The sequence below is a fragment of the Chlorocebus sabaeus genome, chromosome 7, assembly GCF_047675955.1.
Source record: "Chlorocebus sabaeus isolate Y175 chromosome 7, mChlSab1.0.hap1, whole genome shotgun sequence".
NCBI classification, from domain to species: domain Eukaryota; kingdom Metazoa; phylum Chordata; class Mammalia; order Primates; family Cercopithecidae; genus Chlorocebus; species Chlorocebus sabaeus.
The window spans coordinates 134,976,316-134,991,797 of NC_132910.1; the positions used below are offsets into that span (position 1 = coordinate 134,976,316).

Genomic DNA, 15,482 nt, shown 5'->3' on the forward strand with positions numbered 1-15,482 from the left:
TCTTGGTCAGAATCTGCCCATCTTCAAACAGTTACGGCTTTCTCTTCTTAACTGTGCCTTCCATCAACCTTGTGACGGAGGTGACGGTTACCAGGTTTAGAGTTCAGTTATTGCAAGTGCTTATCAGAGGAATTAAGCAGAAATTTTTTATTTTTTTGCTTCAAGCTATCAATTCCAAGGTCAACATGATATCTTGATACTCTTAAATGCTCTGATATTCTTTGATTTGCTATGAAAGGCACACAATATTAACTCTATGAATGCCAGACAAAATACCATCATAAGTACTACATATGGAGGGCCCTTGACAAAGACATTCTCAGTGACCAAACTTTAGAAGGCCCCTCTCAGCCCTCTTTTTAATAGGCTTCATCCCTGGACCCAGGCTTCAGCCTACCTAGTCCAGTTTCAGCAGGGATCCTGCTAAGCCAGTTTAGTGAGAATCCCCCAATCTTGACCTCTGATCACACTGGTCTGCAGTCAGCAAGAATCCTGTTAAAGTCAGTTTAGCAAGAATTCCCCTCCCCTTGATATTTTTCTTGGTAATTACTTCTCTTAATAATTTTCTACCCATCAACCTCCCCAGCCCCCATCTGATACTGATATGGCCTAAAAAACTTAAATACCATACTGCTGGACTGAGTGAGGGCTTTCAAAACTCTAGTTGAGAAGCTGACAGATTCATGAAACTACTAACCCATGATCAAGCAAAACAAGAATTAATTACATAGGACTGAATCAACTAAAGAAGGATTATAATTTTTATGGCTTTTTGTTTGGAACATTGCTTGTTTTTAATGTTCTATTTTCTGGAAATAAGGAACCCTTTTTCTTTTTCTCTTAAGTTAGCTATAATACGTAACAATTTAGTAGATATATTTCTATAACAAAAATGGAACATTTTTTTTCCTAATCCTTCCATAATTCAGAAACTATTACTGAGTATTTTTATGTTCATGGTTGTATTAGTCTGTTCACACATTGCCATAAAGAAATACCTGAGACGGGGTAATTTATACGGAAAAGAGGTTTAATTGGCTCACAGCTCTGCAGGCTGCACAGGAAGCATGGCAGCTTCTGCTTCTCAGGAGACCTCAGGAAACTTCCGGTCATGTGGAAGGCAGAAGGGGAGCGAGCTGCCTCACGTACCCAGAGCAGAAGGAGGAAAGAGAGAGTGGGGAAGTGCTACACACTTTTTTTTTTTTCTCTTTTGAGACAGAATTTCACTCTTGTTGCCCAGGCTGGAATGCAGTGGCACGATCTCGGTTCATGGCAACCTCCGCCTCCCGGTTTCAAGCGATTCTCTGGCCTCAGCCTCCCGAGTAGCTGGAATTACAAGCATGTGCCACCACACCCAGCTAATTTTGTATTTTTAGTAGAGACGGGGTTTCTCCGTGTTGGTCAGGCTGGTCTCGAACTCCCGACCTCAGGTGATCTGCCCGCCTTGACCTCCCAAAGTGCTGGGATTACAGGCATGAGCCACCATGTCCAATCACTACACACTTTTAAACAACCATATCTCACAATAACTCACTGACCATCACAAGAGCAGCACCACGGGGTCAGCAATGCTAAACCATTCATGAGAAAATGTCCGCATGATCCAATCACCTACCCCTGGGCCTCACCTCCAACACTGGGAGATTACAGTTGAACATCAGATTTGAGTGGGGACACAGATCCAAACCACATCAATGGTGATATAATATTTTATATGGGTTCAATAAGAATCTGTCCTTTTTGTAACGGAACATAATTTTAAAAATTGGTTAGATAATCAAGGCTTTGACTAAAATATCTTATTTGAGAATAAGACATGGGGGTCCGTTCCAAGATGGCCAAATAGGAACAGCTCCAGTCTGCAGTTCCCAGCCTGATCAACGCAGAAGACGGGTGATTTCTGCATTTCCAACTGAGAAGAAGACATAAAATCACATATGAACAGACAGTTTTGAGGAACTAAGGTTAGGTTTATGGAGCCAATGCGTATGAAGGCCTCCTGGAAAGTCTGCCTGGAACCTGGCTTAGGGAGTTCCCCGCCTTGCAGCTGAGTCAGGAAGGTGACTTTCTGGCAGGCCAAAGAAACTCAGAATATTTTTAGGACCTCAAGAAGAGAGGAACCCATCTGAATCTCTAGGCATTGCAGATAAGGCCTGGTAGTGCTTGACTTGGCTTTATAGCTTCAAGAACTCTTGAAAGCATAATCTGAGATTGCTTGTAAAAAGTTCCAGCAATGGAAACTTAAATAAGCCTATATGGTCAGTTGCCATTCTTGCTGCAATTATGTAAATAAGTAGGTCAAATGTAATGAGACAAGACTTATTTTGTAAACAAGAATAATCTTAACGTTGGTTAACCTGGATCAAAAAAGGGGAATGACAGTAGAAAGATATTTTATAAAAACTATAGCAGCTTCTTACGGGTTATGATTCTGGTTCTGCACTTGTCTTGTTTTGTTATCTACTTGTAAATTGAACGGGATGCTGTCATCATGCATAGCTTGTTAGTCCTTACCAGATTCTCAGTTCTTCTAGTTCCCTTTACTATCTGGCTACCACTCTCCAAACTGAGATTTTAAATTTTTCTCCCACTGTCCTGATTTGGCATCAATGAGAACTAAAACCTAACTTCCCAGATCTTTATTGTGACTGTCTAAAGAAGCCCTTCAAGATGAAGTTGGATGCTTCTACACTCTGCTCGGAAAAATAACCGTGACTGTGACACTGATGTCTATGCCATCGCCAAAGACATTCAAACTGCAAACCAGAAAATCCATGGGATGGCCACTGCAGTCTTCACCCCATCATCGAAAGATGCTTTGACATCTAGAAATCTCAACTGGCTGCCTTGCTACCAAGTTTCGACAGGGGGCTCAGCTTGTCCTTAATGGAAAAAAGGTCACCAAATAAGAAACTGACTTATATTGTTCAAAGGAAAGAAGAAGGTCTCCTTTTCCCTTGAACAAGAGGAGGGATCAGGAAAGACCCTCCCCTTGACCAAACTGTAGATGAGTTCCTCTGAGGCCTCTTTTCAACAAGCTCTGCCCTTGCATCCTGTCTTCAGCCTGCCTGGTCCAGTTGTGACAAGAGTCCTGCTAGGTCAGTTTAGGGAAAATCCTCCCACCTTTGATTTCTTCTCTTAGTAATTTTCCATCCACTGACTCTTCTCCTCCCATTCTGCTCATTGGCTATAAATCTCCAGTGGGTTTTGCTGTATTCAGAGTTGAGCTCAACCATTTCCTCTCTCCTATTGCAATGGTCTTGATACCTATTGCAATAATCTTGAATAATATCTTTCTTCCTGCTTTAATAAGTGTTAGAAAATCTTTTTCTTTAATACTATTCTACCCCGATATGGTTTGGCTCTGTGTCCCCACCCAAATCTCATCTTGTAGCTCCCATAATTCCCACATGTTGTTGGAGGGACCCAGTGGGAGATGGTTGAATCACGGGGGCATGTCTTTCCTGTGCTGTGCTCGTGATGGTGAATGGGTCTCAGGAGATCTGATGGTTTTAAAATGGGAGTTTCTCTGCACAAACTCTCTTTGCCTGCTGTCATCCACGTAAAATGTGACCTGCTCCTTCTTGCCTTCCACCATGATTATGAGGCCTCCCCAGCCATATGGAACTGTAAGTCTATTAAACCTCTTTCTTTTGTAAATTGCCCAGACTCAGGTATGTCTTTATCAGCAGCATGAAAACTAATACATACACTCATTCAAGATGGATTGAATGAGTTTTTTTTCTTCCCTGAAATTAAAAAAAAAAAGCAAAATACATTAAATAGCAATTTTAAGGTACTGGACACCAGGCAATTAAGGATGATACTTTGATACTTAACAGATGAGACATAAATAATATCATCCATACAGTGGCCAAATTTTACTACCTTCAAAGAGTTTTGAGGCAACGATATAGGGAGAGGGAACCCTAGTGGAGCCCCAAGGCCTCCCTGAGTTGGGGAGACAGAGCTGAGGGTTGGAAAAACCAGAGCAGTGAGAACTCACAAGCAGATTCCCAGAGAGAAGAGATTTGTGCACAGAGAGTTCTAGGGTTTTGCAGAGGGACCTCCTTAAGTATTCCTCTGAGTATTGGTTGGTGCATGCCTGACAGAAAACTACCCAAGGCCGAAAGAACCACCTGAATGGGTTAGAAGAAACAATGTCTGAGACTCAGACACAGCTAGAAATAGTACCTATTCTTACCAGCCACATTTAAGACCATGATTCATGAAGCAATAAATAGAGTACACAGAAGGGTCTTAACTTAGTAGTGGGGAATAATTATGCCTAAACTGAGCACTGCTGTAGTACCACCTAAAAAATCTTAAAAGCAAGACTTTAAGTATTCAAGTGTTTCCAAGTATCTTAACTGTATTGCCAAACAAAGCTGAAGAACATTTATAAGATTGCAAAGATACCCAAGACTCAAAAAGATAAAATTATAGTGGCTGGCATCAAATAAAAAATTACTCATCATGAAAAGAAGGAGGTAAACATTAGCTATAATGAAGAGAATAATCAATAAACTGAAATCAAAACAGAACTGATACAGACAATAGAATAAACAGAAAAGGACATTAAAACAGTTACTGTAGCTGTATTCTAAATGTTTAAAAGGTCAAATAGAGACATAGAAGATTTAGAAAAGACTCAAATCATCTACAGATGGAAAGTTCAATATTGAGATTAAAAAAAAAAAAACCTATATAGGATTACTAGCAGAATAGCTATTGAAGAAGGGGAAAAAAGTGAAATGGAAATCACAGCAAAAGATACTACCTAAAAGGAAACACAGATGGAAAGAAGTTTTTTAATGAAAGAGCATCAGTGAGCTATGGGGCAATTTCAAGTGCCTCATAGACATGTAATTGGAATTGCTGAAAAACAAGAGAGAGAGGTTGGCATGAAAAAATATTTCAGCAGATAATGGCCAAAATTTTTTCCAAGTTTAATGAAAACTATAAAATCGTAGATCCAAGAAGTTAAAAAAAAAAAAAAAAACAGCATAAGAAACACAAATAAAACTTTAGCAACACACTTCATAATCAAATTTCTGAAGACCAAAAAGCACCTTAAAAAAAAGATACTATGAACAAAGGAATGAAAATGAGGATGACACCAGATTTTTAAAAATCAAAGATATACAAGAAAAAATATAGTTCAGGAAAAAAACCACAACCCTATCAATCCAGAATTCTATATGCAGTGAAAATATTTTCCAAAAACAAAGTCAAAGTAATCACATTTTGGGACATATGAAAGCTGGAAAAACTCTTCATCAGAGGACTCACAGTACAGGAAATGTTAAAGAAAGTCCTTTACTCCAAAGGAAAATACCATTCCGAAATAACTGTTAAATATATTATGGTTAATTTCTCATAAATAAAACATCAGGTCAAAATGGCTTCAATTATGATTTCTATTAAACATTTAAGGAGTAAATAATACCAATTACACATGAACTTACCCAAAAAATTGAGGCAGAGGGAATAGTTTCCAAATTATTTTATTAGATTACTATTCCCTTGACATCAAAACCAAACAAAGACATTACAAGAAAAGAAAACAACCAACCAATATTCATCATAAACGAAGTTGGAAATGTTTTAAACAAAAATTTTAGCAAATCACATCCAACAATATATAAAAAAGATAATATATCATGACTAAGTAGGGTTTATACCAGGAATTCAAAGTTGGTTTAACATTTAACATTCAATCCATGTAATTCACCACTGAAAAAGATAAAATATGTGATCATCCTTATGAATATAGAAAAAGCATTTGACAAAATGCAATATCCATTTCTCTTCAAAAAAAAAAAAAACTCTCCTTAAAAAAAAGATAGAAAGAAGTTCCTCAATCTTATAAAAGGTATTCTACAGATAGCTAAAACTAATACCACACATAATGGTAAAAGACTGAATTTTCCCCCAGAGATCCAGAATAAGACAAGGATGTCTGTTATCTTTATTTGTAGAAAACATGATTGTCTACGTAGACTAGCCAATGGAATTCACATGAAAAAGCTACTAGAACTAATAAATAAATTTAGCAAAGTTATAGGCAAAATCAATTGCATTTCTATATACTAGCAATAACCCATTGGCAATTGAAATGGAAAGAAATAATACCTTTTACAATTAGGTCAAAAATATTAAATACTTAAGAATTAATCTGACAAAACTCTGAAAGATCTAGATACTGAAAACCATAAAACATCATTGAGAAAAATCAAAGAAGACCTAAACAAATAAAAAAATACACTGTGTTCATGGGAGAAAGACTCAATATTGTTAAGATGTCAGTTCTCCCCAGATTAGTCTATAAATCCAGTGCAATCCCAATCAAATTCTCGGTAGGCTTTTTTTTTAGAGAAATTGATAAGCTGATTCTAATACTTTTATGGAAATTCAAGGACCTAAAAGAGCCAAAACAGTTTTCAAAAAGAAGAACAAATTTGGAGGCCTAATATAATGTTATTTCAAAGCTTATTATAAAGGAACTGTCATCAAACTAGTGCAATTTTGGCATAAAGTTAGAAAACCAGATCAATGAAGCAGAAGAGAGAGTCCAGAAACAGAACTGCATATTTATGTGTTGGTGAATGCCAGGGATTCAGCTTAGGTCTAACTGCTCACCACACAGAAAGCCAATCACTGAGACAACAAGTACTGCCAGGAAGAAAGGCTTTATTGCTGGTGATGCCAGCCAGGATATGGGAGACAAGTCTGAAATCTGTCTCTGTAACCAAATAAAGTTAGGAGTTTATGTAGGAGTTGCTCAACAGGCAGCAGAGAGTTGAATCAGCGTTCTGGCACCTTGTTGTTAGGATGCAGTGATCTGGAAATCTTTGGCTTTCTGATACTATCTGGGAGGCCTGACAGTTGGTTTCCTGAGAAAGAAACTCAGATAAGACAAACGTAAGTTTTGGAAGTTTTAAAACCAGGATAGTCCATTTCAATGTTTATTAAAAACAACAACAACAACAAAAAACTATACAGTTTTTCCTATCATTTCTAAGGGAAAATTGGGTCAGTTTCATTTGCATGACCAACTTTTTACAAAGATGCAAAAGCAAGTCAGTGGAGAAAAGACAGTGATTTCTATCCTATCATTACAACAATGATGTTGGCACAAGTGGTAATCTATAAGCAAAAAGAAAAAACCTCAGTCCTTACCTTGTACAATATATATAAACTAACTCAAAATGGATCATATACCTAAATGCAAAACCTAAAACTAAAACTTTTAGACAAAAACTCTTGTGACCTTGGGTTAGATATCTTAAATACTACGCTAAAAGCATGATTTATTAAAATCATAAATTTATACATCTGACTTCATCAAAATCTAAAACACCTGCTCTTCAAAAGACATTGTTAAGACAGAAAAGTCACAGACTAGGAGAAAATATTTGCAAACCATATCTCTGATAAAGGGCTTGTGTCCAGAACATATAACACACTCTCAAAATTCAATAATAAGAAAACAAACCCAATTTTTAGATAGGCAAAATATTCTAACAGACACTCTACCAAAGAAGATACACAAGTTGCAAATAATTACATGAAAATATGCTCAACAGTATTTGTCATTATGGTACTGTTACCAGAAAGGGCAGAAGGGGGTCCTGATGCAGACCCTAAGAGAAGGTTCTTGGACCTTGCACAAGAAAGAATTTAGGGCGAGTCCATAGAGTAAACTGAAACCAAGTTTCTTAAGATAGCAAAGGAATAGGCCAGGCTCAGTGGCTCACGCCTGTAATCCCAGCACTTTGGGAGGCCAAAGCAGGCAGATCACTTGAGGTAAGGAGTTCGAGAACAGCCTGGTCAATATGGTGAAACCCTATCTCTACTAAAAATACAAAAATTAGCCAGGCATGGTGGTGCACAGCTGTATTCTCAGCTACTCAGAAGGCTGAGGCAGGAGAATCGTTTGAACCCAGGAAGCAGAGGTTGCAGTGAGCCAAGATCGTGCCGTGGCCGTCCAACCTGGGCGTCGCAGTGAGACTCTGTCTCAAAACAAACAAACAAACAAAACACAAAACAAAAAACAAAGAAAGCGAAGGAATAAAGGAATGGCTGCTCCATAGACAGAGCAGCAGCATGGGCTGCTAAGCTGCTTATACTTATTGTTACTTCTTGATTTTGTGCTAAACAAGGGATGACTTATTCATGAGTTTTCCACAAAAGAGGTGGGCAATTCCTGGAAGTGAGGGTTCCTCCCCTTTTCAGGCCATATAGGGTAACTTCCTGATGTTGCTATGGCATTGGTAAACTGTCATGGCACTGGTGGGAGTGTCTTTTAGCATGCTAATGCATTATAATTAGCATATAATGAGCAGTAAGGACAACCAGAGGTCACTTTCATCACTGTCTTAGTTTTGGTGGGTTTGGGCCAGCTTCTTTACTGCATCCGGTTTTATCAGCAAGGTCTTTATGACCTGTAACTTGTGCCAACTTCCTATCTCATCCTGTGACTAAGAATGCCTAACCTCCTGGGAATGCAGCCCAGAAGGTCTCAACTTTATTTTATCCAGCCCCTTCTCAAGATGGAGTCACTCTGGTTCCAATGCCTCTGACAGTAATGTGAGTTAAAACCACAATGGGATACCATTACATGTTTTGTGTGTGTGTGTGTGTGTGTTTTCATTTTTGTTTTTTTTTTTTAGACGGAATCTCACTTTGTCGCCCAGGCTGGAGTGCAGTGTTGCAACCTCGCTTACTGCAGGCTCTGCCTCCTGGGTTCAGGCCATTCTCCTGCCTCAGCCTCCCGAGTAGCTGGGACTACAGGCGTTCACCACCACGGCCAGCTAATTTTTTGTATTTTTAGTAGAGATGGGGTTTCACCGTGTTAACCAGGATGGTCTTGATCTCCTGACCTCGTGATCTACCCGCCTCGGCCTCCCAAAGTGCTGGGATTACAGGCGTGAGCCACCGTGCCCAGACCCATTATATGTTTTTAGAATGGTCAAAATTAAAAAGACTGAACACACCAAGTTTTGACAAGAATGTGAAGGAATTGACACCCTCATATATGGCTGGTAGGAATGTAAAATAATGCAACCATTTTGTAAAACAGTTTGGTAGTTTCTTCAAAATTTAGGTATATACTTATTTTATGACCTTAGATACTTACCTAAGAGAAATGGAAACTTATATCCACAGAAAGACTTGTAGATAATTGTTCACAAAACCTTTGTTTTTAACAACCCAAAACAGAAAACAACCCTAATGTCTTTCAATGGTTGAATGGATAAACAAACTATGGTATATACATACAATGGAATACTACTTGGCAATATAAAGAAATACATTATTGATACACAGGAAAACACGCTGAGTTTCAACATAATTATGCTAAGTGGGAGAAGCTGGAGAAAGAGTTCTTTTTTCCCCCCCTTTGGGACGGAGTCTCGCTCTGTCGCCCAGGCTGGAGTGCAGTGGCGTGATCTCGGCCCACTGCAACCTCTGTCTCCCAGGTTCAAGCGATTCTCCCGCCTCAGCCTCCCGAGTAGCTGGGATTACAGGTGCCGGTCACCATGCCTGGCTAATTTTTGTATATTTAGTAGAGACGGGGCTTCACCATGTTGGCCAGGCTGGTCTCAAACTCCTGACCTCAGGTGATCCACCCACCTTGGCCACCTAAAGTGCTGGGATTACAGGCATGAGCCACCATACTCAGCCAGAGAAAAAGAGTTCTTAATGCATGTTTTCAGTTATTTAAAATTCTAGGAAATGCAAACAAATTAAGACAATGATTTTTTATCTCTCATAATTCTGTGGGTTAGCTGGGCAGCTTCCCCTTCTAGTTTTGCCTGGCCTGCTTATGCATTGCATTCAGGAAAAGCAGTTGGGCTAGAAGACCAAAGACGGTCACACTCGCATCTCTGGAAGGTGGTACTGCACTGCTGTCTGGGGCGTCTTCTTTCTTCTTCATGTGGCTTCTCATCCTCCAATGGCAAGATCTGCTGCTTTCAGGGCCTTTAAAGGACAATGTTCCAAGTGGGTGAAGGCAGAATTTGCCAGACCTCTTGAGTCTGGCCTCTGGAACTCACCTATCTCCTCTGGCTCATTTTGTAAGCCAGAGTAATTCACAAGACCATCTTAAATTCTGGGGAGTGAAGAAATAGACTGCAACACCAGATAGGAAGGATGGCTTAGTCACATGGCAAAAGGTATGCACACCAAAAAGAGAGGGATGCGCAGCCACTGTTAAATAAAATTTGGGGGAGGCCATTGTTTTGGACTGAATTCCTGCACTGGGCTCCAACAGGCCAACCCAAAATGGAGTCACTCATGTTAAGTGCCACGTAATCAAATTAAAACTTTTAAAAACAGGAAAATCCCAAAACAGGCCAGGTTGCCAAAAAAAAGGGGGGGGGGGGTCCAGTCGACCTGAGTCAGCATGCTAAAGGAAGTTCCCTCTGCTTTAATCCACACAAGGAAAGCAACCTGAAGCAACCAAGATAACCGGAAGTAACCAAGTAAGCGGATATTAACCAATCTGCTTTTTTGTACTATACTGTTTCCTTGTTCCTGCTCAAACCACCTTACAAAATCCTACTGTTCTGCCATTCCCAGTGCAGCTCTTGTCTATTTTATCGACTAAGTGCTGCCCAGTTTATCAATTGCTAATAAAAGCCATTAGGCTGGGTGTGGTGACTCATGCCTGAAATCCCAACACTTTGGGAGGCTAAGGCAGGTGAATCGCTTCTGCCTAGGAGTTCAAGACCAGCCTGGGCAATATGGTGAAACCTCATCTCTACAAAAAAATACAAAAATCAGCTGGGCCTGGTGGCACATGCCTGTAGTCCCAGCTACTCAGGAGGCTGAGGTAGGAGGATCACTTGGGACTGGGGAGTCAAGGCTGCAGTGAGCTGAGATCTTGCCATTGCACTCCAGCCTGGGTGACACGGCAAGACCCTGTCTATAGATAGATAGATAGACAATTATTATAACTGATAATTAAATGAAATAACATATTTGAAATGCCTAATATATAAAAGACACTTATTGAACGGGTACCTACTATTAATGTCATTATGGTTATGAACAGAGATCTCTCAAAAGAAAGTCTCTTGTTCAAGAATACTTGTCATGGTGACCTCTTTGGTGGGTGCTGCAGGGTATATGACAAGGAACTAAGTTTTGTTGTCAAACTTCTGAGAGAAAGACTTGCTTACTCTTTCCTTTTATAAGCCCACAAATGCAACTGGGGTGAGGAATTAAACAAAATGAGATTGTATTTGATTTGCCTTAAAATTTGCGTTTACTTTATAAATGTGTATACTGGATAATGTCCAGTCAGCAGAACGGATACTACTCTAGGAATTTCAAGTAGAAGAAAGTTAACCTCGGAAATGGTCTGTAAATGTGTTGAAGGGCTGGAGGAGAACAAAAGGGGAAAGCCGAGATCATTCAGAGATTAGTAACTGCAGGAAGCTACTACCATCCTAAGGCCGGCTGAACGAAAGGAAAAATGGTGCGATCCAGACAGAGTCGGTGACTGCTCTGTGGCTGGGCTGGCTGTGATACTCGCTGCTCCACGGCCATTACTGGAAATCTTTCAGGAAGCCAAGAAACTAAACTCCCACCAAGGGCTGCCTGTCACGGACACTGATGCTGCCAGAGCCAGAGCCCAGGAATGCCCTGCTGCAGAGGCTGCAAGAGCACCCCCTGCCCCCACTGCTGTTGAAACTCCACCTGAGCAGAAACTCAGTCACCTACCGCCACCGCTACTGCTATTGCCGCAACTGCTGCTACTGCTGCCACTGCCAGAGACTTCAGCAGAAGGAGAAATAAAATCAGCTTCTTTCTCCCTTCTACCCTCCTTCCAAGCTCCCACCAGTGTTTCCCATTGGCAGAGGCTACTGGGAATTAAGCTGGCTGGGTATTCTGGGAAATGTAGTTTGCAGGCTTCCAGCTCCTACAGAGAAGGGCAGGGAGAGTGGGGTGGCATTGAGATTCGTCAGGCAAATAGGCAGCACCACGTGAAACACAGACATTTCGCAGAGCGCTGCTGCGTGTGCGCATCTCTAGATGCTTTCCGTTTGGGTTTTGTTTAAGCAAAGCGAACGTAGGTTGAATGTTTCAAAATTCTTAATGGAATACTGTCACACCACAGTTAACCATCTGACAATCAAATCCCTCTTCCTTCTGGCCATTTACTCCTTTATTCCTCAGGTTTGGCATCGGATGTGTAAATTCTGGCAGAAAAAAAAAAAAAAAAAAAAAACTTTGCATTTCACACTCCACTTTGCAGAATACCAGTGGAATCTTTCTGGTCTCCTACCTCTTATCCACTTGAAAGTGCTTCATGAAATACCTGACGGGCTGGATACACTGTATGGGGCATCTTATGCCAAGGGATACATAGATTCCTTGTATTCCCTTAAGTAATCTCAAAAGATAGTCCTGGTTTTTTCTTCAAAATTGTCTACAATTTTTTATTTTATCTATGATTACACACCTAGTCTGCTACATCTGTGATAATGAGAAAGGTTATTCTATTAAACTAGCAATGACTGTCCCTCATGAAATGAGGTCACTTCCTCTCTAGACCTGAGCGCTGAGAACATTAGATTATTCTTAGATTTTCTCTTAGGTTTATTGAGCCTGATTATTCCTTCGTGGGCTCAAATCATGCTGCTCTCTCCAAGAACAGCCCTGGGGAGGGGGCACGTGGGAGGATGTGACAGTTCAGAACCACTCCAACAAATGAGGCGTGGTCAGAGACCAGCAGGAAACTTTGTTCCTACCCCAGAACTGGTTTCTCACATGAAATCAGGTGACAGAACAGCGAGGGTAGTCATAAAGATGGAAAGGGAAGGGAGGCTTGTTTTGCAAGGGACAATCCCACAGCCTTGCCACGGAGCCTCATGTCTGCCTCTGCACCTGGCTGAGTCATCCAGTGCCTCGTAGACCCCTCCCACGGCAGTGACAGATGCATGAGGCAGAGGCGGGGGTGGCCAGTGGTCCAGTACAGAGTTCAAGGGATGCAACTGCCTATGAGGCCATCACAAGGATGGGGGATGGCGTGTTTCAAAGAAGTTTAAAGACAGAAACCAACATTTATCAAATTCCTATGATGCGACAGGCATGCTCTATCATTTTTCATTTTAATCCTGACAGTAACCTTATGACATTATCTCCTTTTTAGAAACAGGAAAACAGATGATCTTGCATCTGGCAAGCCACTTAGCCAGGATGCAATGCCCTGTTTCTGACACGCACATGCCCCTAAGGCTAATCCCGGCACTAGCTCCTCCTAGGACAAGCAGGAGGGACAAGTAACCTTTACGGATCAGTTGTCATGCGCCGGGCATTGCGCTATGTGTCTGACACAGGTCACCTACTTTAGACTTCCCCAGCACCCTGAATCATTGGTCCTGTGCTCCCACTGTACAGGGTAGGAACATAAAGTCCAATGTTATAAATGTGTACAGGCAGGTGATTTGAACCCAGGCTTACTTATTCCAAAGCCAGATCTTTCTGTGGCATCAACAGTTTCCTGATCTATTTTGGGAGTGGAGACGTAAGCATCAAAGGTCAGGAAGAGGGCTGGGCAGAGCAGGCCAAGAGCTGGATGATGAGTTTGGACAGTGTGTGGAAACAGGAGAGCCCTGAGGCCTGGGGTGACTGTGCACTTGTCACAGCTGTCTTGCTTTTTGTGGTCCCTTCCCTGCCGGTGTCTCCCAGGGGTTAAGAAAGGCTTGAGCCGCTTTCATTTTTTCCCCAGAACAAGGTATAAGTGTGAATCTGAGGTCCCAGCCCAATGTTTGCGGGCCCACAGTGGGCCCTCTTGCTGCCGCTCCTCCTGCCTGCACCCAAACCTGTGGGACCCCATGTAGCAAAAGCTCCTTTCAGCACGAGCAAGGCCTCCCTTCTCAGGAGGTTGTCAATACAGAGGTCAGGGCCAGAGTCTGCTCTTTAATTCGTATCCCCGAAGACCCTTTACATCACTTGCACCCAGGGAAGGATCTATAATTATCTTCTGACTAACTAAAAAACCACATTAACCTTTTAAAACAAAATCCCCAGGGTTTTAGGAAAAGTGTAACCACTGAGGTCAATTTCATGGGCTTACATTGGGATTTGTGAACAACATTTTAAGTGTCTACAAAGCATTAAGTAGTTAGTGACATCTAACAAAATATAAACAGTAGACTTTAAATATATGACCATTTTCTTTTTTATTTTATCATTATTATTATAATTTTTTGAGACGTAGTCTTGCTGTGTCCCCCAGGCTGGAGTATAGTGGTGCGATCTCAACTCACTGCAACCTCCGCCTCCCGGGTTCAAAACATTCTCCTGCCTCAGCCTCCCGAGTAGCTGGGATTACAGGCGCCGCCACCATGCCTGGCTAATTTTTTGTATTTTTAGTAGAGACGGGGTTTCACCATGTGGGCCAGGCTGGTCTCAAACTCCTGACCTCAAGTGATCCTCCCACGTTGGCCTCCCAAAGTGCTGGAATAACAAGCATGAGCCACTGTGCCCGACCAAAATATGACCATTTTCTAAAGTCTCTTTCTTTTAAAATTTGGTGTCATGAAACAGTATTTCCTGCCTACAACTTATAGTCATGTCCTCACTCCAGAACGCACCCTGCTTTCCTCTGAAGAAGAAAAAGGACATAAAAAGGGAAATCATGTACTATTGGGAAATTGCTGGCTGAAAACTTCTCCTAACTCAATATTTTGTCCTCCTAGCCTAGTTCTGTGAAAAAGCTCAGTGGTCAGATCATTACACATGAACTCAGAAATCGGGGGAGAACTCAGAACTCAGAAATGGGGGGAGAGAGACACAGCAACACAGAGAAAATCTAAGATCATAAAATAAGCTATTCTAGCCAAGTGTTTCATTCTAGGTGAATATTGCCTATAAAAAATGTTTTTAAACACAATTTTTTGAAAAACCGCTACTGGGAAGCCGCTGACTTAAAGCCGCTGAATTTAATGCTGTTTTTAGTGTTTCATGTCCATTACATTTTCAACAGGTGACCAGGAAAGCAGTGCTGGTGCTGGTGTGATTTCTCGACTTTACAACAGGTACATACAGGGCATGCAATGAGAGTCTGAAAACATGTTTCCCCAGCGATCATTTCTTAGGAGACTGTTGAGGCTGTTTGGTAACTCTCAGTGGCAGCCATAGGCATTTTCACAATGTTGCTTTCCTGTCTTCAATTGCAGTTCCTCTTTCAGCTGCAGAACAGCTAACACTCCTGCAGAAATGACCTTCTGCCATGTTCCGGAGTCTTCAGCTCCAATGGGATTGGTCAGGGCCAGTACGTGACACCCTGCCTCAGGGCCGGAAAGCCTTTGTCAGTTACTTCTCAGTGGTGTCAGATTTCTATTAACTCAAGAACACACCCAGAAACCTGAAGAAACATCTCTTGCACAGTGATACCGACTCTCCCTCCTCCAGCTTGTGCACTGGCCCAGGCAGAAAGGAAGGAAGTCACAACTTAAAAATAA

The 15,482-nt window shown here is 41.3% G+C and overlaps 1 long non-coding RNA gene across 2 annotated transcripts in view; it reads right to left on the minus strand.

Moving 5' to 3' along the window:
* Positions 1 to 11,915, minus strand: part of LOC140712053 (uncharacterized) — a 37,754-nt gene extending 25,839 nt beyond the window's left edge. For both annotated transcript variants that reach the window (XR_012093512.1, XR_012093513.1), the window contains exon 1: positions 11,734 to 11,915. This is a non-coding gene — a long non-coding RNA (uncharacterized lncRNA). The remainder of the gene's footprint in view (positions 1 to 11,733) is intronic.
* Between the last annotated feature and the right edge of the window lie 3,567 nt (positions 11,916 to 15,482).